The following is a 10,649-nucleotide window of genomic DNA, read 5'->3' as shown; positions in this document are numbered from 1 at the left end:
CATGCGTGCGTCAGCTGATCATAGCGGGCACCTCGCGTAAACACCCGCGTGTAACAGTGAGTCGCGTCAGCCCTGCCTACCTCCCGTATTCGCCCCGCGATACGCTTACTATTTCTCTTTATAACTTAAAAACTAAGCTTCGCACAAATTTTTGCCAAAGGAAAAATCGTCTCAGAATACGATTAGGGATACGTATATTCAAGGACATAATACTTATTCTGAATCACCCTGTATATCCTCCCACCGGCGTGTTGAAAAACGAAATAACATCTTTCGGCGTGTTCGCAGCGACTGCAAAAAACTCTGAAATTGTTGCGAATTTATGAAATATTATTGATGTGTCAGATTTGTTTGTATCGTTATTCCGTAGTAATATTTTTCGGTATTTATTTATCAAAATAAAAATAAGTTGTTTATTTGTTTGTTTGTCACCGTGCCACACCGTAAAAATGCCCGGACAATTTTCAAAAAAAATTTGAAAGTAAATGCACGATCGCTTGACACAGAATACACCTTTCGTGACGTATATTTTAGGCAAGTTATTTTTTCTGTTCGAACATCTTTCTTTTTTCTTTTTACAATGAGCCAACACAAATCGATATATGTGGCCATTTATGGTATAATTTTTAAACATATATTAGGTATTTTTAGCCCTCTAATTGTAAGATCGGCCCTGGCTTTGTTTATTTTATAGTACGTATTGCATTGTTTTTCTCAAGGTCATGTGATCTCAGCTATTCTATTTTCAATTCATTTACTAGCCGTTCTTAGCATTATTTAGATAAGTGACATATCCTTCCAATTTTTGGTTACAATCAGAGCTCCGCGCATTTTCGACCTCACCTTTTTATTAACGTAATAGATTTTTTACTACTTTGATTTCATTTTATTTTTCTGTACCGAGTTATGAAACGCAGGAGACAATTTATTATATCTCCTGAAGAGGTACAACGACAATTGAAAGGAGATTCTGAAAAAGATTTGAGAATTCAGATACAGATAAAATATGTTCATAAGTAGATGTTAATACAATATTTTATCTTATGACAATAATGAAATTGACAAATTCGATATAGGATGAATAATAGATATTTATGAAACAAATGGCTAAAACAGAGAGAGGCCTAGATGAAGATGAATTTAGTAGCTGAATATCATATTAAATGCTGCAATGTTATTTTAATTATTTATTATTATGTTAAATTAATTATATTAATTGTCATAAAAATATTTTAAATTTGTTGAAATTTATTTTTCTGATACTTTAGAGACTGAGATAATTAGTCAAAGTATTATTTTTGTATTATAATTTTTTAAATTCTGTAAATAAAAATTTTATTAACATAATTTTTTTATAAGTATATAAACAAAAGAAATTTCATGTTATTCCTTACTATTTTGTACATTAATTTGAACCCCCGTCTTCTTATATATGTTCTGAAATTCCACCTTATTATTAATGGGATCATAAAATCTATAACTCATTTATATTTAATAAATCTTTATCAAATATTTAAATTAAATATTAAATGTTCAATTTTTATCGCATAATATTATATCCAAATTTTATACTCAAAGTCTGTATGTGTGTTTATTTTACGTTGATAGTTTTGATTATTAAATCACAGTTCTAACACATTAGATTCTAAATTTTTTTTTAGAATTAGAATTATTTCCTAGCTTTTAGAATCCGAATTAGCAAACGATTAAGCAAACAGCGTTAATGTTTTAATTATTCATTATCGTTAAACTGTTTCCAAATAGTAGTTTTAATTAGTGTGACGGTATTACTATACGATACAATTAATTTTAGTTATACGCAAGCATTAAGGAAAGATTTTGCGAACTGTGATGCTAAAAGCAACACTGCAAACTGAAAGCGAGGTAGGTAAGTACACCGTCGAACGGCTTTATCGGCGCGTTATTACGCGAGAAGATGCATCTGCGTGCCACATGGAGAGACGATCTGTTCCGACGCTATCGACGTAACGGTAACGAGATACATTATTCAGCGGACGAATGCGCGCTTCCGGTACCTTTGGTCATTCCTTCAGCTCGCCACGTATTGTCCGAAAGAACGCTGACAAAAATAGGTACGTGAATTTAATTTCTTTCCTAAGAACGAACTTACTGTTAATTCTAGCCAATTTTAAGTGCGGGTATGCGATGAATGGACATTAATATTACATATTGTAAATATATTATACACTGCGTATATCACAGATATTTATGTCGCATGTAAATATTATTTACAATTGAAAATGTTTTGCCGTTATACTTCCTGTCCGACTGCATTCCTATTTTTGCCTATGCATTATCGATGCTTGTTCCCGAGCGAGAAAACTGGAAACCGCAATGCAATCTAACTTGGTTGGAGGCGACAGGTCGCGCGGGCAAAAACGAATAAATTAACTACTTATTTGCCAAATCGAAAAACGAACGGTGGAAAAAACCCGTGAACACGTGTGCACGGAATCGATACTTCTTTTCGCCGATTTTTTTTTGTTTTTTACAGCTTCACTTTTCACGACTTGAACATTTTACAATCTTTTAATCCAGTTGCACGTAACATGTAACGTGGAATCAGTTTTTTTATTTATCCGGTCGATCGTAAAAGCATTCTTTTCAAACATAATATTGTATGTAAAAAAATAAATAAAATATCTATTGACCACTTCCAATCACGTGCAATACAGTACCGATATTGCACTTTATTACATTTGCAATTTACAACTGCGAATCTACATACCATTTCGATTATTTTACATTTTTAGAGAGATATCGGAAAATATAGGTAATTGACGTATTATAAGAATGTGATCATTGATAATAAATTACATTTAGTCTGCGAAATTATCTACAAAAGAGATCCGCGACTATGAGCGTTTGGCATAATTATAAGGAAAGTTCGGCCATTTCACTGCTGTGCTAAAGTGTCAGCGAGTAATCATCTTAATAATTACGACTTGCTTATTATAGTGTTATTAATCAACTTCCGCCTTTCTCAAACAAAGTAACGTTGTCGACAAGAACGTAGGGCATAATTTTAAATCATGACAAATTAACAACTGTCTCTCGGCGGGGGAGGGGGAGGGGAATGAGCCAATTAGGCGACACCGCGAGTTCTCTTAATTACGCGATTCCACATTTCGTGTTCGCGATAAATACAGGCACGTCGAACGTGTTAGCTCTCGCAGACGCGAACGTTCAACCGACGGGATAAATGGCCTATGCGAATATAAAAATTTATCATTACGTTGTCGCGCACATATTTCGCAGCGCGAATCAATACGAAAATGTGTCGTACGGATATATACGGATAATTTGCAATTATTAACTCGCCGTAAATGTGAAATTTTTGCGGAATTATTATGCAACTTGTGACTTCTTCTTAACTTCTCGCTTCCGACTGGACAACTTTGCCGAAGCAGAAACAGGAAGTACAATTTATGGATCTCTTAGAACACTTGGTAATTTTATATTAAAAATTGTCTTACAATTAGTGTATTTATAAGAATCTATTTGCATTATGACGACATAAGTTTAGGGTAACATAAGAAACATAAGAAAGTTCAATTTATGGATCTCTTAGAACTCTTGGCAATTTCATATTAAAAATGGTCTTAATGTATTTATACATGGAAAGAACGATTTTGTTAAAAGATCTAAAAATTTTGTTAAACACAGATCTGAAAATAATTTTTTGTTGAATTATTAAAATAATTTGTTGGAGTGTTAAAACTGACAAGTATTGCTATTAATTGTTTTGATATTCTAGCAATTATTTTGACTTTTGCGCAAAATTATTTTGATTATTAAACAAAAATTATTTTCAGATCTGGATTCAGCAAAATAGTTTTTTCCGTGTAAGAATCTATTTGCGTTATGACGACGTAAGTTTAGGAATTTTAGAATAGCATAAGATTGAATTATTTGCTACAAAGAGGACATCATTTTTACCGAAGTCGAGTTAGTGTCACGGGCTTCTTTGTCTCTGAATACACATGAAAAAGATATTAATCGTATTATTCGTCGCAGAAATCTAATTTTCTTCCATAAAAAGTTACTCTACAAAGAGTACACGAAATATGAATCACAAAAGTTAGAATAGATAAGAAGATTTATATAGCGCTCTTAAAAGAGCTTTTCGATCGAAAAATATCCATTTATACTTTTGTATGCCAAACGGGAGGATATGTACTGAAAAATAGTGATATGAATAGTAAAATTAGAATGCAACGGAAATTATTTTTTTATGATCGCAAAATGTAGACATTAGTTGAAAGATCTAAAAATTTTGCTAAATATAGATCTGAAAATAATTTTTTGTTGATTCATTAAAATAATTTATTGGAATGTTAAAACTGATAAGCATTGCTATAAAACATTTTGATATTCTAGCAATCATTTTGACTTTTGCAAATTATTTTGATTGAACAAAAATTATTTTCAGATTTGGATTCAGCAAAATTGTTCTTTTCGTGTAGTCTTACAGTTAGTTATAGCTAATTTAATTTGTGCACGGAAAACACGATTTTATTGAAAGATCTAAAAATGTTGCTAAATATAGATCCGAAAATAATTTTTTGTTGAATTATCAAAATAATTTATTGGAACGTTAAAACTGATAAGCATTGCTATAAAACGTTTTGATATTCTAGCAATTATTCAGCAAAATTATTCTTTCCGTGTGCAATATTTATGCAATAAAGATAGAATTCGTTGTCACAGCGATGTCTGTGTTTTTTTCCGTGTAATCAGGATTTCCGCTCTGTAATAGTTAATTCAGTTTATGCATATTTTTATAAAAGATCAAGTATGTAATTCGCTGTCAGCGCGCAGCGTTTATTCTTTCCCGCATAATTAAGACTTCCGTTCGAGACGGGTTGCTCGCGCGGTAATTCGAGAATTATTGGATGAAATTGTGAATCTGATTGGCCTCGGTAGCACTGTTAACGGTTTAATGTGTATCCTCGGCGATCTTAGGAGTCTCAGAAACTCTCGGGTTGCCCGTCCCAGAGAAATGGATCGCGTTTGATATATCTCTGAACGTCGGCTGTAGAAAAAAAAAAATAAATAACGAGGAGACGGAGGATTGCGTCTTGAATCTGAAAACGAACGTTGAAGCGGAAGAAAGACGCGGGTTCGTCGTCGCCCGGAGAAACAATTTCCGCGATGAGTGGCGGCGCGCGAGAAAGAATTTCCAAATGAAACGTATCTTCCGGCGAGACGATGTCCACGAGGACGAGGGGGAGGGGGACGGGGACTCTCGGAGCTCTCGGGGGAAAAATAAGGCTAATTTCAACGAGGCGCTTATGCACGGAAACGTAGCGGCACGATGAACCGGAAATGCTCACGACGAGAGTAATCAATTTCTCGTCCTGCGAGACGCGAAAGTCTCCCCTCGTCTTTTAACGCGCGCGAGCACGTCTTATAGTTATTAGCAGCTTCGTAATGCATCATGAATACGCGAGCGCTAACGGTCGCCTTGAGCAATCTTTCTGTCGCTTGCGTCATCGAAATGTGTATCTTTTTTATTCGGCGGGGAATCGGGGACACACTCTATTACCGCGACTCACGTCCGCGGCGTCGCGTCGCGGAAATGCGTTACCCTCTCCGACGACACGGTTTCGTCGCGCAGAAAGAAACAGGGTCTTTTCCCAGAAACAGTTTCTTGCGCGCGCGCGGTCGTTGGAAATATGAAGAAAACGACCGCAGCGCGCGCGAAGCATTTTCGTTCGGCGGTTTTAGATATGATTAAAAATGAAGTTGCGCGGTAAGAAAATAAATACTATCCATTACCGTAATCCCGGAAATGGTGGAGTGTTGTTCTCGCAGATTATATAACCGAGAAGCGCGCACGTCCCGGCGCTGTCGCGGACCACTTTCATCTGCGGAATCAATTAAGCCGTTGGACCGCGCGGTAATATCTTTTTTGAGAAGCGGGGGAGAGGGGAGATTCGCGCAAATGTTTATGGCACTTTAAAAACTTAGCAGTTCACACAAATCTAAGCCTGGCGGAATCTGTAGGGTTGACTGACCCGGTCACAACTTGACTGTAGATTTTTTCAACAAAGTTCGTAGTCAGCTGATAACAATGTATACTGAAGAAACACCATTATGCGCGTTACATGAAGTAGCCGGGTGGAATAGGTGTAGAAGAACTTAGTTCTCGCCTATCCAAATATTTGTGCATTTCAGTTCCCGACGATCATCCCTTGGGAGGGAGGGGGGAGGGAGAGGAAGCGTGATAAAGAATATCCCGTTAAAACATACCGTGTCGCATTTTATGGCAATTACAACAACGATCTCGCAGATATGATACAACCCGCGTGGTAATGTAATTTTCACGCCTCGCTATTTCCCGCCTGCAGTCTCTCTGGTAAATAAACTGCATAAGTGATAAATTGTTCTGTCGAATTCTCAACGTCGAGCGGAAGGTACAGTGAAATTGACCGTAAATCGTGCCGTTTTCCGCGTGCGCCCGATAATTTGCAGTTGATAAAATCACGCATACCTCAAATGTACGTCCACCGATAATCTATATATCTATTTAATGCGCGGTAAAGCATTAAGCAAGCATGGTGCTAAAGCCGTAAGAAAAAGAATGGAATTACGACGGGATAAATCGGAGATTATTCGTGCGGCGCGGTAATTCGCGTTCGTTGGTTTTATCGTCGATTTGTGATTTTTCGTGTGTGGCTCGTGTGGTGTGTGTGTGCGCGCGCGCGCACTCACGCGCGTGTGAAAAGCCATCGCGCCGCGATCGACTCATCGCTAATGTACGCACTTCCGGTGACGAGTTAATCTCTGGGTGGATTGATCCGCGAATATGCAGCCCATTAAATGTCAAGCGACACGAAACGTGAGCGACTGAAAATTGATTTCTCGCCGTCAAAGAAAAGTGGTCCACGTGTGAGCCGAGAATATGCGAGTTGTTCGGAAATTATTCAGACACTGATAGGTCGAACGTATCCCGATGAATTATTTTTCGAAAATACGATCGCGACAAAGTGCAATATTAAGTTTTCCGATCCAGGATTTTATTTCCCCGGATCTCTCTTTAATCAAACGGAAAAGGACGCGCTAAATAATTTCGCTTTCTCTGCATTTGTCATTACTTTCGGCTCGTGATCTCCAACGACTTATCGGTTTGCCGACCCTTCAATAACCGGTGCAGCTATTCGAAATCGATTGTCGGAACACACGGAACACTTGCGGAATATTCATTCGAGAATATCGCTTCGCTGCTCGCATGTCGGTACAAAGATCGCCGGTAATTGCCCCGGTTTGCTTTCCCGAGCGACATCGGCGATTAAATGTCGCTAATACGAAGGGGAGGGGAGGGGGAGGGGGAAGCCATCGCGGTGAACTTACCGTTTCCCTCTACGACATGCACCCGCCGCCGGTGTGCCTTTGTAGCCGCGGCAATTTATGCAAATCGGATACGATTTGTCGGTTCGACAACACGAGAAACGAGAAGATAGATCGGGCTGCAATTTGTTATTAACTAAATCCGCGATGCACTCGACAGAGGTCAGGATAAATTGTTCTTTTTTTTCCCCTCTCTCTTTTTTTTTCTCCGTGCTGCAGGCGCACGTGGTCGAGTGCGCTGTCGAAATGCCTTTTGCATAAAAAAAAAAAAATGCAGAGTGAGTCACTGCGGCGCACGTCGATGTCTCAATTAAAAAAAAAAAACAAAAAAAAAAGGTTACAATAAACGTCCTGCTCAAGCGACAATCCAATTATTTCTGCAATTCTATCATCCATTTTGGTGACTGAGAGGAAGCACGTGGCTCTCTTCGCCGGACGATTTTTCAAGAATCGCCCACGCGATTCAAATGTGTCACGAGCGCGACGGCAACCGTATATATATATAGACGAGAAGTCTACATTTCATAATTTCGACATTACTTTCATGTAGAAGATTCTGCAAAATCTTGGGGAAGGGGAAGGGGCTCGCAAGTTTCAAAGCGGCTTGCGGGGGCGAAATGAATAACAGGGAGAAATACGTATAATGTACGTACAAAAGTTGTCGCGCGAATTTCGATCCCGCGGAAAACTTCTCAATGATGCTCAGCGCCCGAAAATCGAAGCTTTCATTAAAAAGTTACCGGGGAAACTAGCCGGGTACCGCGCCCGCGCGGACGAAATTAATTTGTTTCTTGCCGCAATGCGAGCGATATTATGGGGCGGGGAGGGGGAGGGGGGGGGAGGGAAACCGGCAGCGCAAACTGAAGTCATTTCGCAGTTGCGAGACGCCCGCGATTAATAAAAAGCGCTTCGCGGATCCCTCATATCGACGAATCGATAACCGCATTTGATTTGCATTAATCATTGCCGGAGTAATATACGTTTCTGGCCGTAAATTAAGTATATCGGGTCAGGTGTAACAGTCACCACCACCAAACCGTGCGGTTTGTGAATGTCTTTTTGCCGAATATATCGAGAACTTCTGTGAAAAAGCTCGTTATAATTCCGAAACAATTCTTCCCGTCTCCGCTTAGAAACAAACGTTGCTGTTACAATCGGTGTAATTTTAAATATGCAAACTTATTACATTAATCTTCTGGGAAAGCTTTGCGCCTCCGAGAGCCTGTTCGAGGATGCGAGACCTTTTATTTGTAAAGAAAACGGATTCTTCCTCGAGCAAACAGACGGCACACTTTGCGAGCAATGCCATATTCATAAATCAAAAATGGACATATCTTAAAGGACTTTTGCAAATCTATTCTCTACACAGATTCTACTCGCATAAAACAAAGTTTTGAACAGGGGGGGGAAGGGTAGGTAGGTTGGTAACGCTCGTCAGTGCTACCGATCTCAAATAAAATTTCTGAATTCGTTATCACGATCTCGAAGAATTTTAAACACAAATATGCAAATGCCCCGACATGTGTTCACTTCAAAAGCAACTTCTTCTTGTTGCAAGGGCAAACCTCGGTGTGTAACTAACCGGAATTAAAATTCGCTAACCCGCAACGCGCTGATCCCAAAGGGCTGCACCGCGAAGCGAAATTCTTTACGCCCCTCGCATGAAAAGTGCCTTTCTCACGGGATGAGATCAAACATCGTTGTAGCCGATCTGAATGGAAATTCGCGAAGACGCTAACCTTTTAAAACTTCTGTACGTTTCATGGACTGTTCAAAGACGCGAGAATTTTTATGCCAGAGCACATTTATTTTTCCTCTTGTAAGAAAGTAAATGTTCCTATAATTACACGAATGGATTAAAATTCGCGAATATGCAGTGTAAATAATTGAAAAGCTGTTTAAAGATGTATAAACTTTTTTATGTGTGTATCGAAATATCATATAACAAATGGGATTAAAATTTTCCATATTTGCAATATCCATTTTGAAGAATTATTCAACACAAGGAAATGTGAAATTTAGATTACTGATAATTAAAATTGTAAAATGGCAGTTAAAACTATAAAGTAAAAAATAAAAAGCTGTATATTAAATTTACCTTTTTATACAATAATGAAAAAAATAATATTTCTTTTTTATATTAAAATATATTGCATCCAAAGATAAAAATGTAGAATATTTTAATCATAAAAATAACCGCAGATCGATGAAAAAAATCTCAAAATATCCGCATTAAAAATAAAAATCGTATATATTTCCTTATAATTTTTTGCATCACGATTAAAAGATTTTGCAAGGCTGCAGTTGCGTTAATTTTTGGAAAACCCCGAAGCGCGCTCGCTCCAAAATTACAATAATATTTTCTCTTGCGATACCAGACGAATTTCACCACGATCGATCTGAATGAAAAGATTCGCAAACCTGCAGCGGTAATCCTGGAAGAGTTTCACACATCTCGAGCGCGATTCGATGCTGCAGTGACGCGTCCAAGGAACATTAATGCCAACATCGCCTATGTGTGTTCCCTTTTCATTCTCTCTCTTTCTCTCTCTCTCTCTCTCTCTCTCTTTCTCTTTCTTTCACCCTTTTTCGAGGACGCACGTGATTCAGCGGATCGAACGCGAGTACCGAACGCGACCGCACGGACTGAGGGACGCCGGTAAACTGATCGGGATCCTGATGGTCCTCCTCTGCGGAGGAGACCGTCCGGGTGCAGGACGAGGCGCGCAAGCTCGTCGCGAGCGCGAGCGCGAGCGCGAGCGGGAGATCGCGGGGAGAGCGAGTTTGGTGAAAGCGAGAGAGAAGAAGCCAGAGGAGGCCGGGCCTGATTTAATCGCAAAGGTAGCAGGACACACTAGGGCGCGGCGGGGAGGGGGGGCTGCGTCGCTTCAAAGGATAAAAAGCTCTGGTAATTTGCACCGGCCCGCAAGCCAGGACGAACGGAGAAGGCAATCCGCATTTCTACAAGACGGCCTAGAAGTGCCTATACACGAATGTCAATGCGCGATGTTAACAGTCGATGAAGTGTAGGTAATACTAATGTCAATACACAACGTCTAATAACAGTAGCTTCTTTTAATCTATGTATTAAATAAAATATATATGCATAGACACGCGTACACAATTTATGATCAATTGAAAGTGTTAACTTATTAACAAAATTAAATTGTAAAAACCAAATTTTTATATTATTTAAAGGTGAAAATTTATATTTTGATTTAGATTTAGGTTTAGTGAATACAAAATCAATTTTTAATGAAAATAACTTAATTGTT

The 10,649-nt window shown here is 38.6% G+C and overlaps 1 protein-coding gene across 1 annotated transcript in view; it reads right to left on the bottom strand.

Annotated features, from left to right (window-relative positions):
* Positions 1 to 10,019, bottom strand: part of LOC105450745 (lachesin) — an 85,390-nt gene extending 75,371 nt beyond the window's left edge. Inside the window, exon 1 of the mRNA XM_011690732.1 lies at positions 9,796 to 10,019. The gene's annotated coding sequence lies outside the window, so the exon portion shown is untranslated. The remainder of the gene's footprint in view (positions 1 to 9,795) is intronic.
* Positions 10,020 to 10,649: the final 630 nt, after the last annotated feature.

This window comes from Wasmannia auropunctata, unplaced genomic scaffold (assembly GCF_000956235.1).
Source record: "Wasmannia auropunctata unplaced genomic scaffold, wasmannia.A_1.0 LD336056.1, whole genome shotgun sequence".
NCBI classification, from domain to species: domain Eukaryota; kingdom Metazoa; phylum Arthropoda; class Insecta; order Hymenoptera; family Formicidae; genus Wasmannia; species Wasmannia auropunctata.
Note: the sequence above shows the minus strand (reverse complement) of the source record. Positions and strands in the feature narration are given on the sequence as shown.